Below are 15,917 nucleotides of genomic sequence, written 5' to 3'. Positions count from 1 at the left end.
TTTCCCACTCAGGTGCGGAGAGGTGGCTCTCACCCTCCTTACAGGGGGCCACACTCCCCAGGCAGCCATAGGAGCAACAAGGTAAAAGACCAACTACATCAAAGACCCAAACCCTGCTTACAGGGAGGTCGCCCAGCACAAAGCCGGCCTGGTCACCCAAGGCGCTGGCAACGTTCAATTCAAATGTGACTATGCCCCTGCTAACAGGGAGGTGCTTTGCCCAGAATGCCTTTCTCTTTCCCCCCTGCTTTGGCAGGCTTCTGACTCCTCTTCCTCCTCTTCTTCTTCCTCCTTTTTCTTCTTCCCCCTCTTCCTCCTCTTTCTCCTCCTCATTTTCCTCTTCTTCCTCTTCCTCCTTTTTCTTCTTCCCCCTCTTCCTCCTCTTCCTCTTTCTCCTCCTCATCTTCCTCCTCTTCCTCCTCTTCCTCCTTTTTCTTCTTCCTCCTCTTCCTCCTCCTCCTTTTTCTTCTTCCTCCTCTTCCTCTTCCTCCTCGCACTGCGTCTTCTTTCTCCAGCAGCAGATCCTGAAATACAAGGCACAACACCATTAGACCCGAGTAGCAGCAAACCCGCCACCTGAAGGAAGCGGGGAAACCCAACGTACCAAAGGAAAACCGCACAAGACTGCCCAGCCAAGGGGCAAGTCCGTGCATCGCCCTCCTCCCCAGTCCGTTCCAGCCAAAACTACTTAGAGCTGCTTTTCTCACCTCACTGGCGCGCTGCGAAGGCTCCAGCCGGCGCTGCAGGGGATCGCGGAGGCGGGCAGACTGGGCAAATGGAGCTGGGCACACAAAAAGCAGCGGCCAAAGGAGTCTGCTTCCCTGCTTACAGGTGACCCTCAGCCACTGCCACCATCGCAAAGGGCCTGGGACTCGGGGGCACAGCCGCTCCCTGACTTACAGGGCAGCCCCCATCCCTATGGCCGAGGGAGGCTCCTTCTCTCCCACTCTGGGGCCACCTAGACACGCACCCCGCTAACGGGGACGGTCACCCCACAAAGGCTGCCAGCAGAGCATAAAGGCTCATGTACCCAGACCCTGATTACAGGCGGGCCGACAACACCCCTGGAGCCACAGAGCCCGGTTTTCCCCCCAGCGGCAGGAACAACTCTCAGCCGCCAGGCAGCGGGGCGACAAGGCCAAAGGCCGGGGGATCAGGATCCTAGACCCGATTATTCCAGGGAGGGCACAAGCCCAACCCCACATCTCGCAGCCCCGTGCCTCTGAAAGGCCGGGGCCGCATTCCCGCCTGAGTACAGGGGGTCTCTCAGAAAACAGCTCACCAAGCACAGGGGGCACGCACAGCCCTGCCTACAGGACGGCGCCCCACACCTCACCATCATCAAATCAAGAAGCCCCGCGGAGCACGCAGCTCCCACCAACGCCTGAGCTACAGGCGGGCCCGCCCGGCAGCAGAACATCACAACATCACCACATCTTTAGCACCACAGGGAACAAAACCTCGACCCGCCGAGCGGGGAGGTCACCCTACACAAAAGCAGAACCTCAACCTGCACCCTCTGACGGGACAGGGAGGGGTCATCCCCACCAGCTGGATGACTAAAGCAGCCGGCTGCAACGCTGCAGCCTCCCCAGCCCTGGTTACAGGGGGGGGGCGGGCCGCTTGGGGGACTCAGGGCACCACAGCTTGTGACACACACCTCGAGTACGGGGCCATCACGCCACCAGCAGAACAGGCGGCCGGGCAAGGACAGGCTCAAGCCCTGGATACAGGGTGGCCTCAGCCACGGAGCTACCCATGGCTCAGATCTCTACTAAGAAAAAAAGGAGACAGGCAGACAGGACAATTGCAGCGCTCGTGGGACTAAGATGGGGGGCAAGAGCCCCCCCTCCCCCTCCCCTAAAGGCATGCAACCAAGTCCTCCATTCCCCCCTGGGAAGTCAAAGCTAAGCTGCAGCCATCTCTGTGGGGGCCTAAAAGGAAAGCACACTCACACGCTCACTCCACAACGCAAACAGGGAAGGGGGACACACACACACAGATGCAACTTTCCAGAAGGGAAGGACAACGCAGTGCAGCCAACGCCTAGGAATAAACCCACACCCACGAGCAACACACAAGAGCCTGTGGCCTGTTCCAGGGCTGCACGGAGGCCACAGACCTCAACGTGCCAAGGGGCTTCTCAAGTAAGGACAAAGGCCAAATGCCGTGCCACACACCCCGAGTACAGGGCTGGCACGCTGTCAGGCCACCAGCAGGCAACGGCACTGCGGGGCCGGGGGAGCAGGGGCAGGGAAAAGGCCCAAACCCTGATTACAGGGTGGCCTCGGGGTCCGGCGGGCTCCGTTTCCCACTCAGGTGCGGAGAGGTGGCTCTCACCCTCCTTACAGGGGGCCACACTCCCCAGGCAGCCATAGGAGCAACAAGGTAAAAGACCAACTACATCAAAGACCCAAACCCTGCTTACAGGGAGGTCGCCCAGCACAAAGCCGGCCTGGTCACCCAAGGCGCTGGCAACGTTCAATTCAAATGTGACTATGCCCCTGCTAACAGGGAGGTGCTTTGCCCAGAATGCCTTTCTCTTTCCCCCCTGCTTTGGCAGGCTTCTGACTCCTCTTCCTCCTCTTCTTCTTCCTCCTTTTTCTTCTTCCCCCTCTTCCTCCTCTTTCTCCTCCTCATTTTCCTCTTCTTCCTCTTCCTCCTTTTTCTTCTTCCCCCTCTTCCTCCTCTTCCTCTTTCTCCTCCTCATCTTCCTCCTCTTCCTCCTCTTCCTCCTTTTTCTTCTTCCTCCTCTTCCTCCTCCTCCTTTTTCTTCTTCCTCCTCTTCCTCTTCCTCCTCGCACTGCGTCTTCTTTCTCCAGCAGCAGATCCTGAAATACAAGGCACAACACCATTAGACCCGAGTAGCAGCAAACCCGCCACCTGAAGGAAGCGGGGAAACCCAACGTACCAAAGGAAAACCGCACAAGACTGCCCAGCCAAGGGGCAAGTCCGTGCATCGCCCTCCTCCCCAGTCCGTTCCAGCCAAAACTACTTAGAGCTGCTTTTCTCACCTCACTGGCGCGCTGCGAAGGCTCCAGCCGGCGCTGCAGGGGATCGCGGAGGCGGGCAGACTGGGCAAATGGAGCTGGGCACACAAAAAGCAGCGGCCAAAGGAGTCTGCTTCCCTGCTTACAGGTGACCCTCAGCCACTGCCACCATCGCAAAGGGCCTGGGACTCGGGGGCACAGCCGCTCCCTGACTTACAGGGCAGCCCCCATCCCTATGGCCGAGGGAGGCTCCTTCTCTCCCACTCTGGGGCCACCTAGACATGCACCCCGCTAACGGGGACGGTCACCCCACAAAGGCTGCCAGCAGAGCATAAAGGCTCATGTACCCAGACCCTGATTACAGGCGGGCCGACAACACCCCTGGAGCCACAGAGCCCGGTTTTCCCCCCAGCGGCAGGAACAACTCTCAGCCGCCAGGCAGCGGGGCGACAAGGCCAAAGGCCGGGGGATCAGGATCCTAGACCCGATTATTCCAGGGAGGGCACAAGCCCAACCCCACATCTCGCAGCCCCGTGCCTCTGAAAGGCCGGGGCCGCATTCCCGCCTGAGTACAGGGGGTCTCTCAGAAAACAGCTCACCAAGCACAGGGGGCACGCACAGCCCTGCCTACAGGACGGCGCCCCACACCTCACCATCATCAAATCAAGAAGCCCCGCGGAGCACGCAGCTCCCACCAACGCCTGAGCTACAGGCGGGCCCGCCCGGCAGCAGAACATCACAACATCACCACATCTTTAGCACCACAGGGAACAAAACCTCGACCCGCCGAGCGGGGAGGTCACCCTACACAAAAGCAGAACCTCAACCTGCACCCTCTGACGGGACAGGGAGGGGTCATCCCCACCAGCTGGATGACTAAAGCAGCCGGCTGCAACGCTGCAGCCTCCCCAGCCCTGGTTACAGGGGGGGGCGGGCCGCTTGGGGGACTCAGGGCACCACAGCTTGTGACACACACCTCGAGTACGGGGCCATCACGCCACCAGCAGAACAGGCGGCCGTGCAAGGACAGGCTCAAGCCCTGGATACAGGGTGGCCTCAGCCACGGAGCTACCCATGGCTCAGATCTCTACTAAGAAAAAAAGGAGACAGGCAGACAGGACAATTGCAGCGCTCGTGGGACTAAGATGGGGGGCAAGAGCCCCCCCTCCCCCTCCCCTAAAGGCATGCAACCAAGTCCTCCATTCCCCCCTGGGAAGTCAAAGCTAAGCTGCAGCCATCTCTGTGGGGGCCTAAAAGGAAAGCACACTCACACGCTCACTCCACAACGCAAACAGGGAAGGGGGACACACACACACAGATGCAACTTTCCAGAAGGGAAGGACAACGCAGTGCAGCCAACGCCTAGGAATAAACCCACACCCACGAGCAACACACAAGAGCCTGTGGCCTGTTCCAGGGCTGCACGGAGGCCACAGACCTCAACGTGCCAAGGGGCTTCTCAAGTAAGGACAAAGGCCAAATGCCGTGCCACACACCCCGAGTACAGGGCTGGCACGCTGTCAGGCCACCAGCAGGCAACGGCACTGCGGGGCCGGGGGAGCAGGGGCAGGGAAAAGGCCCAAACCCTGATTACAGGGTGGCCTCGGGGTCCGGCGGGCTCCGTTTCCCACTCAGGTGCGGAGAGGTGGCTCTCACCCTCCTTACAGGGGGCCACACTCCCCAGGCAGCCATAGGAGCAACAAGGTAAAAGACCAACTACATCAAAGACCCAAACCCTGCTTACAGGGAGGTCGCCCAGCACAAAGCCGGCCTGGTCACCCAAGGCGCTGGCAACGTTCAATTCAAATGTGACTATGCCCCTGCTAACAGGGAGGTGCTTTGCCCAGAATGCCTTTCTCTTTCCCCCCTGCTTTGGCAGGCTTCTGACTCCTCTTCCTCCTCTTCTTCTTCCTCCTTTTTCTTCTTCCCCCTCTTCCTCCTCTTTCTCCTCCTCATTTTCCTCTTCTTCCTCTTCCTCCTTTTTCTTCTTCCCCCTCTTCCTCCTCTTCCTCTTTCTCCTCCTCATCTTCCTCCTCTTCCTCCTCTTCCTCCTTTTTCTTCTTCCTCCTCTTCCTCCTCCTCCTTTTTCTTCTTCCTCCTCTTCCTCTTCCTCCTCGCACTGCGTCTTCTTTCTCCAGCAGCAGATCCTGAAATACAAGGCACAACACCATTAGACCCGAGTAGCAGCAAACCCGCCACCTGAAGGAAGCGGGGAAACCCAACGTACCAAAGGAAAACCGCACAAGACTGCCCAGCCAAGGGGCAAGTCCGTGCATCGCCCTCCTCCCCAGTCCGTTCCAGCCAAAACTACTTAGAGCTGCTTTTCTCACCTCACTGGCGCGCTGCGAAGGCTCCAGCCGGCGCTGCAGGGGATCGCGGAGGCGGGCAGACTGGGCAAATGGAGCTGGGCACACAAAAAGCAGCGGCCAAAGGAGTCTGCTTCCCTGCTTACAGGTGACCCTCAGCCACTGCCACCATCGCAAAGGGCCTGGGACTCGGGGGCACAGCCGCTCCCTGACTTACAGGGCAGCCCCCATCCCTATGGCCGAGGGAGGCTCCTTCTCTCCCACTCTGGGGCCACCTAGACACGCACCCCGCTAACGGGGACGGTCACCCCACAAAGGCTGCCAGCAGAGCATAAAGGCTCATGTACCCAGACCCTGATTACAGGCGGGCCGACAACACCCCTGGAGCCACAGAGCCCGGTTTTCCCCCCAGCGGCAGGAACAACTCTCAGCCGCCAGGCAGCGGGGCGACAAGGCCAAAGGCCGGGGGATCAGGATCCTAGACCCGATTATTCCAGGGAGGGCACAAGCCCAACCCCACATCTCGCAGCCCCGTGCCTCTGAAAGGCCGGGGCCGCATTCCCGCCTGAGTACAGGGGGTCTCTCAGAAAACAGCTCACCAAGCACAGGGGGCACGCACAGCCCTGCCTACAGGACGGCGCCCCACACCTCACCATCATCAAATCAAGAAGCCCCGCGGAGCACGCAGCTCCCACCAACGCCTGAGCTACAGGCGGGCCCGCCCGGCAGCAGAACATCACAACATCACCACATCTTTAGCACCACAGGGAACAAAACCTCGACCCGCCGAGCGGGGAGGTCACCCTACACAAAAGCAGAACCTCAACCTGCACCCTCTGACGGGACAGGGAGGGGTCATCCCCACCAGCTGGATGACTAAAGCAGCCGGCTGCAACGCTGCAGCCTCCCCAGCCCTGGTTACAGGGGGGGGGCGGGCCGCTTGGGGGACTCAGGGCACCACAGCTTGTGACACACACCTCGAGTACGGGGCCATCACGCCACCAGCAGAACAGGCGGCCGGGCAAGGACAGGCTCAAGCCCTGGATACAGGGTGGCCTCAGCCACGGAGCTACCCATGGCTCAGATCTCTACTAAGAAAAAAAGGAGACAGGCAGACAGGACAATTGCAGCGCTCGTGGGACTAAGATGGGGGGCAAGAGCCCCCCCTCCCCCTCCCCTAAAGGCATGCAACCAAGTCCTCCATTCCCCCCTGGGAAGTCAAAGCTAAGCTGCAGCCATCTCTGTGGGGGCCTAAAAGGAAAGCACACTCACACGCTCACTCCACAACGCAAACAGGGAAGGGGGACACACACACACAGATGCAACTTTCCAGAAGGGAAGGACAACGCAGTGCAGCCAACGCCTAGGAATAAACCCACACCCACGAGCAACACACAAGAGCCTGTGGCCTGTTCCAGGGCTGCACGGAGGCCACAGACCTCAACGTGCCAAGGGGCTTCTCAAGTAAGGACAAAGGCCAAATGCCGTGCCACACACCCCGAGTACAGGGCTGGCACGCTGTCAGGCCACCAGCAGGCAACGGCACTGCGGGGCCGGGGGAGCAGGGGCAGGGAAAAGGCCCAAACCCTGATTACAGGGTGGCCTCGGGGTCCGGCGGGCTCCGTTTCCCACTCAGGTGCGGAGAGGTGGCTCTCACCCTCCTTACAGGGGGCCACACTCCCCAGGCAGCCATAGGAGCAACAAGGTAAAAGACCAACTACATCAAAGACCCAAACCCTGCTTACAGGGAGGTCGCCCAGCACAAAGCCGGCCTGGTCACCCAAGGCGCTGGCAACGTTCAATTCAAATGTGACTATGCCCCTGCTAACAGGGAGGTGCTTTGCCCAGAATGCCTTTCTCTTTCCCCCCTGCTTTGGCAGGCTTCTGACTCCTCTTCCTCCTCTTCTTCTTCCTCCTTTTTCTTCTTCCCCCTCTTCCTCCTCTTTCTCCTCCTCATTTTCCTCTTCTTCCTCTTCCTCCTTTTTCTTCTTCCCCCTCTTCCTCCTCTTCCTCTTTCTCCTCCTCATCTTCCTCCTCTTCCTCCTCTTCCTCCTTTTTCTTCTTCCTCCTCTTCCTCCTCCTCCTTTTTCTTCTTCCTCCTCTTCCTCTTCCTCCTCGCACTGCGTCTTCTTTCTCCAGCAGCAGATCCTGAAATACAAGGCACAACACCATTAGACCCGAGTAGCAGCAAACCCGCCACCTGAAGGAAGCGGGGAAACCCAACGTACCAAAGGAAAACCGCACAAGACTGCCCAGCCAAGGGGCAAGTCCGTGCATCGCCCTCCTCCCCAGTCCGTTCCAGCCAAAACTACTTAGAGCTGCTTTTCTCACCTCACTGGCGCGCTGCGAAGGCTCCAGCCGGCGCTGCAGGGGATCGCGGAGGCGGGCAGACTGGGCAAATGGAGCTGGGCACACAAAAAGCAGCGGCCAAAGGAGTCTGCTTCCCTGCTTACAGGTGACCCTCAGCCACTGCCACCATCGCAAAGGGCCTGGGACTCGGGGGCACAGCCGCTCCCTGACTTACAGGGCAGCCCCCATCCCTATGGCCGAGGGAGGCTCCTTCTCTCCCACTCTGGGGCCACCTAGACACGCACCCCGCTAACGGGGACGGTCACCCCACAAAGGCTGCCAGCAGAGCATAAAGGCTCATGTACCCAGACCCTGATTACAGGCGGGCCGACAACACCCCTGGAGCCACAGAGCCCGGTTTTCCCCCCAGCGGCAGGAACAACTCTCAGCCGCCAGGCAGCGGGGCGACAAGGCCAAAGGCCGGGGGATCAGGATCCTAGACCCGATTATTCCAGGGAGGGCACAAGCCCAACCCCACATCTCGCAGCCCCGTGCCTCTGAAAGGCCGGGGCCGCATTCCCGCCTGAGTACAGGGGGTCTCTCAGAAAACAGCTCACCAAGCACAGGGGGCACGCACAGCCCTGCCTACAGGACGGCGCCCCACACCTCACCATCATCAAATCAAGAAGCCCCGCGGAGCACGCAGCTCCCACCAACGCCTGAGCTACAGGCGGGCCCGCCCGGCAGCAGAACATCACAACATCACCACATCTTTAGCACCACAGGGAACAAAACCTCGACCCGCCGAGCGGGGAGGTCACCCTACACAAAAGCAGAACCTCAACCTGCACCCTCTGACGGGACAGGGAGGGGTCATCCCCACCAGCTGGATGACTAAAGCAGCCGGCTGCAACGCTGCAGCCTCCCCAGCCCTGGTTACAGGGGGGGGCGGGCCGCTTGGGGGACTCAGGGCACCACAGCTTGTGACACACACCTCGAGTACGGGGCCATCACGCCACCAGCAGAACAGGCGGCCGGGCAAGGACAGGCTCAAGCCCTGGATACAGGGTGGCCTCAGCCACGGAGCTACCCATGGCTCAGATCTCTACTAAGAAAAAAAGGAGACAGGCAGACAGGACAATTGCAGCGCTCGTGGGACTAAGATGGGGGGCAAGAGCCCCCCCTCCCCCTCCCCTAAAGGCATGCAACCAAGTCCTCCATTCCCCCCTGGGAAGTCAAAGCTAAGCTGCAGCCATCTCTGTGGGGGCCTAAAAGGAAAGCACACTCACACGCTCACTCCACAACGCAAACAGGGAAGGGGGACACACACACACAGATGCAACTTTCCAGAAGGGAAGGACAACGCAGTGCAGCCAACGCCTAGGAATAAACCCACACCCACGAGCAACACACAAGAGCCTGTGGCCTGTTCCAGGGCTGCACGGAGGCCACAGACCTCAACGTGCCAAGGGGCTTCTCAAGTAAGGACAAAGGCCAAATGCCGTGCCACACACCCCGAGTACAGGGCTGGCACGCTGTCAGGCCACCAGCAGGCAACGGCACTGCGGGGCCGGGGGAGCAGGGGCAGGGAAAAGGCCCAAACCCTGATTACAGGGTGGCCTCGGGGTCCGGCGGGCTCCGTTTCCCACTCAGGTGCGGAGAGGTGGCTCTCACCCTCCTTACAGGGGGCCACACTCCCCAGGCAGCCATAGGAGCAACAAGGTAAAAGACCAACTACATCAAAGACCCAAACCCTGCTTACAGGGAGGTCGCCCAGCACAAAGCCGGCCTGGTCACCCAAGGCGCTGGCAACGTTCAATTCAAATGTGACTATGCCCCTGCTAACAGGGAGGTGCTTTGCCCAGAATGCCTTTCTCTTTCCCCCCTGCTTTGGCAGGCTTCTGACTCCTCTTCCTCCTCTTCTTCTTCCTCCTTTTTCTTCTTCCCCCTCTTCCTCCTCTTTCTCCTCCTCATTTTCCTCTTCTTCCTCTTCCTCCTTTTTCTTCTTCCCCCTCTTCCTCCTCTTCCTCTTTCTCCTCCTCATCTTCCTCCTCTTCCTCCTCTTCCTCCTTTTTCTTCTTCCTCCTCTTCCTCCTCCTCCTTTTTCTTCTTCCTCCTCTTCCTCTTCCTCCTCGCACTGCGTCTTCTTTCTCCAGCAGCAGATCCTGAAATACAAGGCACAACACCATTAGACCCGAGTAGCAGCAAACCCGCCACCTGAAGGAAGCGGGGAAACCCAACGTACCAAAGGAAAACCGCACAAGACTGCCCAGCCAAGGGGCAAGTCCGTGCATCGCCCTCCTCCCCAGTCCGTTCCAGCCAAAACTACTTAGAGCTGCTTTTCTCACCTCACTGGCGCGCTGCGAAGGCTCCAGCCGGCGCTGCAGGGGATCGCGGAGGCGGGCAGACTGGGCAAATGGAGCTGGGCACACAAAAAGCAGCGGCCAAAGGAGTCTGCTTCCCTGCTTACAGGTGACCCTCAGCCACTGCCACCATCGCAAAGGGCCTGGGACTCGGGGGCACAGCCGCTCCCTGACTTACAGGGCAGCCCCCATCCCTATGGCCGAGGGAGGCTCCTTCTCTCCCACTCTGGGGCCACCTAGACACGCACCCCGCTAACGGGGACGGTCACCCCACAAAGGCTGCCAGCAGAGCATAAAGGCTCATGTACCCAGACCCTGATTACAGGCGGGCCGACAACACCCCTGGAGCCACAGAGCCCGGTTTTCCCCCCAGCGGCAGGAACAACTCTCAGCCGCCAGGCAGCGGGGCGACAAGGCCAAAGGCCGGGGGATCAGGATCCTAGACCCGATTATTCCAGGGAGGGCACAAGCCCAACCCCACATCTCGCAGCCCCGTGCCTCTGAAAGGCCGGGGCCGCATTCCCGCCTGAGTACAGGGGGTCTCTCAGAAAACAGCTCACCAAGCACAGGGGGCACGCACAGCCCTGCCTACAGGACGGCGCCCCACACCTCACCATCATCAAATCAAGAAGCCCCGCGGAGCACGCAGCTCCCACCAACGCCTGAGCTACAGGCGGGCCCGCCCGGCAGCAGAACATCACAACATCACCACATCTTTAGCACCACAGGGAACAAAACCTCGACCCGCCGAGCGGGGAGGTCACCCTACACAAAAGCAGAACCTCAACCTGCACCCTCTGACGGGACAGGGAGGGGTCATCCCCACCAGCTGGATGACTAAAGCAGCCGGCTGCAACGCTGCAGCCTCCCCAGCCCTGGTTACAGGGGGGGGGCGGGCCGCTTGGGGGACTCAGGGCACCACAGCTTGTGACACACACCTCGAGTACGGGGCCATCACGCCACCAGCAGAACAGGCGGCCGGGCAAGGACAGGCTCAAGCCCTGGATACAGGGTGGCCTCAGCCACGGAGCTACCCATGGCTCAGATCTCTACTAAGAAAAAAAGGAGACAGGCAGACAGGACAATTGCAGCGCTCGTGGGACTAAGATGGGGGGCAAGAGCCCCCCCTCCCCCTCCCCTAAAGGCATGCAACCAAGTCCTCCATTCCCCCCTGGGAAGTCAAAGCTAAGCTGCAGCCATCTCTGTGGGGGCCTAAAAGGAAAGCACACTCACACGCTCACTCCACAACGCAAACAGGGAAGGGGGACACACACACACAGATGCAACTTTCCAGAAGGGAAGGACAACGCAGTGCAGCCAACGCCTAGGAATAAACCCACACCCACGAGCAACACACAAGAGCCTGTGGCCTGTTCCAGGGCTGCACGGAGGCCACAGACCTCAACGTGCCAAGGGGCTTCTCAAGTAAGGACAAAGGCCAAATGCCGTGCCACACACCCCGAGTACAGGGCTGGCACGCTGTCAGGCCACCAGCAGGCAACGGCACTGCGGGGCCGGGGGAGCAGGGGCAGGGAAAAGGCCCAAACCCTGATTACAGGGTGGCCTCGGGGTCCGGCGGGCTCCGTTTCCCACTCAGGTGCGGAGAGGTGGCTCTCACCCTCCTTACAGGGGGCCACACTCCCCAGGCAGCCATAGGAGCAACAAGGTAAAAGACCAACTACATCAAAGACCCAAACCCTGCTTACAGGGAGGTCGCCCAGCACAAAGCCGGCCTGGTCACCCAAGGCGCTGGCAACGTTCAATTCAAATGTGACTATGCCCCTGCTAACAGGGAGGTGCTTTGCCCAGAATGCCTTTCTCTTTCCCCCCTGCTTTGGCAGGCTTCTGACTCCTCTTCCTCCTCTTCTTCTTCCTCCTTTTTCTTCTTCCCCCTCTTCCTCCTCTTTCTCCTCCTCATTTTCCTCTTCTTCCTCTTCCTCCTTTTTCTTCTTCCCCCTCTTCCTCCTCTTCCTCTTTCTCCTCCTCATCTTCCTCCTCTTCCTCCTCTTCCTCCTTTTTCTTCTTCCTCCTCTTCCTCCTCCTCCTTTTTCTTCTTCCTCCTCTTCCTCTTCCTCCTCGCACTGCGTCTTCTTTCTCCAGCAGCAGATCCTGAAATACAAGGCACAACACCATTAGACCCGAGTAGCAGCAAACCCGCCACCTGAAGGAAGCGGGGAAACCCAACGTACCAAAGGAAAACCGCACAAGACTGCCCAGCCAAGGGGCAAGTCCGTGCATCGCCCTCCTCCCCAGTCCGTTCCAGCCAAAACTACTTAGAGCTGCTTTTCTCACCTCACTGGCGCGCTGCGAAGGCTCCAGCCGGCGCTGCAGGGGATCGCGGAGGCGGGCAGACTGGGCAAATGGAGCTGGGCACACAAAAAGCAGCGGCCAAAGGAGTCTGCTTCCCTGCTTACAGGTGACCCTCAGCCACTGCCACCATCGCAAAGGGCCTGGGACTCGGGGGCACAGCCGCTCCCTGACTTACAGGGCAGCCCCCATCCCTATGGCCGAGGGAGGCTCCTTCTCTCCCACTCTGGGGCCACCTAGACACGCACCCCGCTAACGGGGACGGTCACCCCACAAAGGCTGCCAGCAGAGCATAAAGGCTCATGTACCCAGACCCTGATTACAGGCGGGCCGACAACACCCCTGGAGCCACAGAGCCCGGTTTTCCCCCCAGCGGCAGGAACAACTCTCAGCCGCCAGGCAGCGGGGCGACAAGGCCAAAGGCCGGGGGATCAGGATCCTAGACCCGATTATTCCAGGGAGGGCACAAGCCCAACCCCACATCTCGCAGCCCCGTGCCTCTGAAAGGCCGGGGCCGCATTCCCGCCTGAGTACAGGGGGTCTCTCAGAAAACAGCTCACCAAGCACAGGGGGCACGCACAGCCCTGCCTACAGGACGGCGCCCCACACCTCACCATCATCAAATCAAGAAGCCCCGCGGAGCACGCAGCTCCCACCAACGCCTGAGCTACAGGCGGGCCCGCCCGGCAGCAGAACATCACAACATCACCACATCTTTAGCACCACAGGGAACAAAACCTCGACCCGCCGAGCGGGGAGGTCACCCTACACAAAAGCAGAACCTCAACCTGCACCCTCTGACGGGACAGGGAGGGGTCATCCCCACCAGCTGGATGACTAAAGCAGCCGGCTGCAACGCTGCAGCCTCCCCAGCCCTGGTTACAGGGGGGGGGCGGGCCGCTTGGGGGACTCAGGGCACCACAGCTTGTGACACACACCTCGAGTACGGGGCCATCACGCCACCAGCAGAACAGGCGGCCGGGCAAGGACAGGCTCAAGCCCTGGATACAGGGTGGCCTCAGCCACGGAGCTACCCATGGCTCAGATCTCTACTAAGAAAAAAAGGAGACAGGCAGACAGGACAATTGCAGCGCTCGTGGGACTAAGATGGGGGGCAAGAGCCCCCCCTCCCCCTCCCCTAAAGGCATGCAACCAAGTCCTCCATTCCCCCCTGGGAAGTCAAAGCTAAGCTGCAGCCATCTCTGTGGGGGCCTAAAAGGAAAGCACACTCACACGCTCACTCCACAACGCAAACAGGGAAGGGGGACACACACACACAGATGCAACTTTCCAGAAGGGAAGGACAACGCAGTGCAGCCAACGCCTAGGAATAAACCCACACCCACGAGCAACACACAAGAGCCTGTGGCCTGTTCCAGGGCTGCACGGAGGCCACAGACCTCAACGTGCCAAGGGGCTTCTCAAGTAAGGACAAAGGCCAAATGCCGTGCCACACACCCCGAGTACAGGGCTGGCACGCTGTCAGGCCACCAGCAGGCAACGGCACTGCGGGGCCGGGGGAGCAGGGGCAGGGAAAAGGCCCAAACCCTGATTACAGGGTGGCCTCGGGGTCCGGCGGGCTCCGTTTCCCACTCAGGTGCGGAGAGGTGGCTCTCACCCTCCTTACAGGGGGCCACACTCCCCAGGCAGCCATAGGAGCAACAAGGTAAAAGACCAACTACATCAAAGACCCAAACCCTGCTTACAGGGAGGTCGCCCAGCACAAAGCCGGCCTGGTCACCCAAGGCGCTGGCAACGTTCAATTCAAATGTGACTATGCCCCTGCTAACAGGGAGGTGCTTTGCCCAGAATGCCTTTCTCTTTCCCCCCTGCTTTGGCAGGCTTCTGACTCCTCTTCCTCCTCTTCTTCTTCCTCCTTTTTCTTCTTCCCCCTCTTCCTCCTCTTTCTCCTCCTCATTTTCCTCTTCTTCCTCTTCCTCCTTTTTCTTCTTCCCCCTCTTCCTCCTCTTCCTCTTTCTCCTCCTCATCTTCCTCCTCTTCCTCCTCTTCCTCCTTTTTCTTCTTCCTCCTCTTCCTCCTCCTCCTTTTTCTTCTTCCTCCTCTTCCTCTTCCTCCTCGCACTGCGTCTTCTTTCTCCAGCAGCAGATCCTGAAATACAAGGCACAACACCATTAGACCCGAGTAGCAGCAAACCCGCCACCTGAAGGAAGCGGGGAAACCCAACGTACCAAAGGAAAACCGCACAAGACTGCCCAGCCAAGGGGCAAGTCCGTGCATCGCCCTCCTCCCCAGTCCGTTCCAGCCAAAACTACTTAGAGCTGCTTTTCTCACCTCACTGGCGCGCTGCGAAGGCTCCAGCCGGCGCTGCAGGGGATCGCGGAGGCGGGCAGACTGGGCAAATGGAGCTGGGCACACAAAAAGCAGCGGCCAAAGGAGTCTGCTTCCCTGCTTACAGGTGACCCTCAGCCACTGCCACCATCGCAAAGGGCCTGGGACTCGGGGGCACAGCCGCTCCCTGACTTACAGGGCAGCCCCCATCCCTATGGCCGAGGGAGGCTCCTTCTCTCCCACTCTGGGGCCACCTAGACACGCACCCCGCTAACGGGGACGGTCACCCCACAAAGGCTGCCAGCAGAGCATAAAGGCTCATGTACCCAGACCCTGATTACAGGCGGGCCGACAACACCCCTGGAGCCACAGAGCCCGGTTTTCCCCCCAGCGGCAGGAACAACTCTCAGCCGCCAGGCAGCGGGGCGACAAGGCCAAAGGCCGGGGGATCAGGATCCTAGACCCGATTATTCCAGGGAGGGCACAAGCCCAACCCCACATCTCGCAGCCCCGTGCCTCTGAAAGGCCGGGGCCGCATTCCCGCCTGAGTACAGGGGGTCTCTCAGAAAACAGCTCACCAAGCACAGGGGGCACGCACAGCCCTGCCTACAGGACGGCGCCCCACACCTCACCATCATCAAATCAAGAAGCCCCGCGGAGCACGCAGCTCCCACCAACGCCTGAGCTACAGGCGGGCCCGCCCGGCAGCAGAACATCACAACATCACCACATCTTTAGCACCACAGGGAACAAAACCTCGACCCGCCGAGCGGGGAGGTCACCCTACACAAAAGCAGAACCTCAACCTGCACCCTCTGACGGGACAGGGAGGGGTCATCCCCACCAGCTGGATGACTAAAGCAGCCGGCTGCAACGCTGCAGCCTCCCCAGCCCTGGTTACAGGGGGGGGGCGGGCCGCTTGGGGGACTCAGGGCACCACAGCTTGTGACACACACCTCGAGTACGGGGCCATCACGCCACCAGCAGAACAGGCGGCCGGGCAAGGACAGGCTCAAGCCCTGGATACAGGGTGGCCTCAGCCACGGAGCTACCCATGGCTCAGATCTCTACTAAGAAAAAAAGGAGACAGGCAGACAGGACAATTGCAGCGCTCGTGGGACTAAGATGGGGGGCAAGAGCCCCCCCTCCCCCTCCCCTAAAGGCATGCAACCAAGTCCTCCATTCCCCCCTGGGAAGTCAAAGCTAAGCTGCAGCCATCTCTGTGGGGGCCTAAAAGGAAAGCACACTCACACGCTCACTCCACAACGCAAACAGGGAAGGGGGACACACACACACAGATGCAACTTTCCAGAAGGGAAGGACAACGCAGTGCAGCCAACGCCTAGGAATAAACCCACACCCACGAGCAACAC

General features: G+C 60.1%; 6 long non-coding RNA genes across 6 annotated transcripts; all 6 read right to left on the bottom strand.

Moving 5' to 3' along the window:
* Positions 1 to 372: 372 nt before the first annotated feature.
* On the bottom strand, positions 373 to 1,448 carry LOC146759041 (uncharacterized). Its single transcript, XR_014933011.1, has 2 exons — positions 708 to 1,448; positions 373 to 524 (listed from the first exon to the last, which is right to left on the bottom strand). It is a non-coding gene; the product is annotated as an uncharacterized LOC146759041 (long non-coding RNA).
* A 3,537-nt stretch (positions 1,449 to 4,985) lies between these two features.
* On the bottom strand, positions 4,986 to 6,061 carry LOC146759040 (uncharacterized). The gene is made up of 2 exons (XR_014933010.1): positions 5,321 to 6,061; positions 4,986 to 5,137 (listed from the first exon to the last, which is right to left on the bottom strand). It is a non-coding gene; the product is annotated as an uncharacterized LOC146759040 (long non-coding RNA).
* Positions 6,062 to 7,292: 1,231 nt separating this feature from the next.
* LOC146759039 (uncharacterized) lies at positions 7,293 to 8,368 on the bottom strand. Its single transcript, XR_014933005.1, has 2 exons — positions 7,628 to 8,368; positions 7,293 to 7,444 (listed from the first exon to the last, which is right to left on the bottom strand). It is a non-coding gene; the product is annotated as an uncharacterized LOC146759039 (long non-coding RNA).
* Positions 8,369 to 9,598: 1,230 nt separating this feature from the next.
* LOC146759038 (uncharacterized) lies at positions 9,599 to 10,674 on the bottom strand. The gene is made up of 2 exons (XR_014933009.1): positions 9,934 to 10,674; positions 9,599 to 9,750 (listed from the first exon to the last, which is right to left on the bottom strand). It is a non-coding gene; the product is annotated as an uncharacterized LOC146759038 (long non-coding RNA).
* Positions 10,675 to 11,905: 1,231 nt separating this feature from the next.
* On the bottom strand, positions 11,906 to 12,981 carry LOC146759037 (uncharacterized). Its single transcript, XR_014933008.1, has 2 exons — positions 12,241 to 12,981; positions 11,906 to 12,057 (listed from the first exon to the last, which is right to left on the bottom strand). It is a non-coding gene; the product is annotated as an uncharacterized LOC146759037 (long non-coding RNA).
* A 1,231-nt stretch (positions 12,982 to 14,212) lies between these two features.
* LOC146759036 (uncharacterized) lies at positions 14,213 to 15,288 on the bottom strand. Its single transcript, XR_014933007.1, has 2 exons — positions 14,548 to 15,288; positions 14,213 to 14,364 (listed from the first exon to the last, which is right to left on the bottom strand). It is a non-coding gene; the product is annotated as an uncharacterized LOC146759036 (long non-coding RNA).
* Between the last annotated feature and the right edge of the window lie 629 nt (positions 15,289 to 15,917).

This window comes from Coturnix japonica, chromosome 11 (assembly GCF_054131305.1).
Source record: "Coturnix japonica strain WE chromosome 11, WE-NBRP24, whole genome shotgun sequence".
NCBI lineage: Eukaryota > Metazoa > Chordata > Aves > Galliformes > Phasianidae > Coturnix > Coturnix japonica.
Note: the sequence above shows the minus strand (reverse complement) of the source record. Positions and strands in the feature narration are given on the sequence as shown.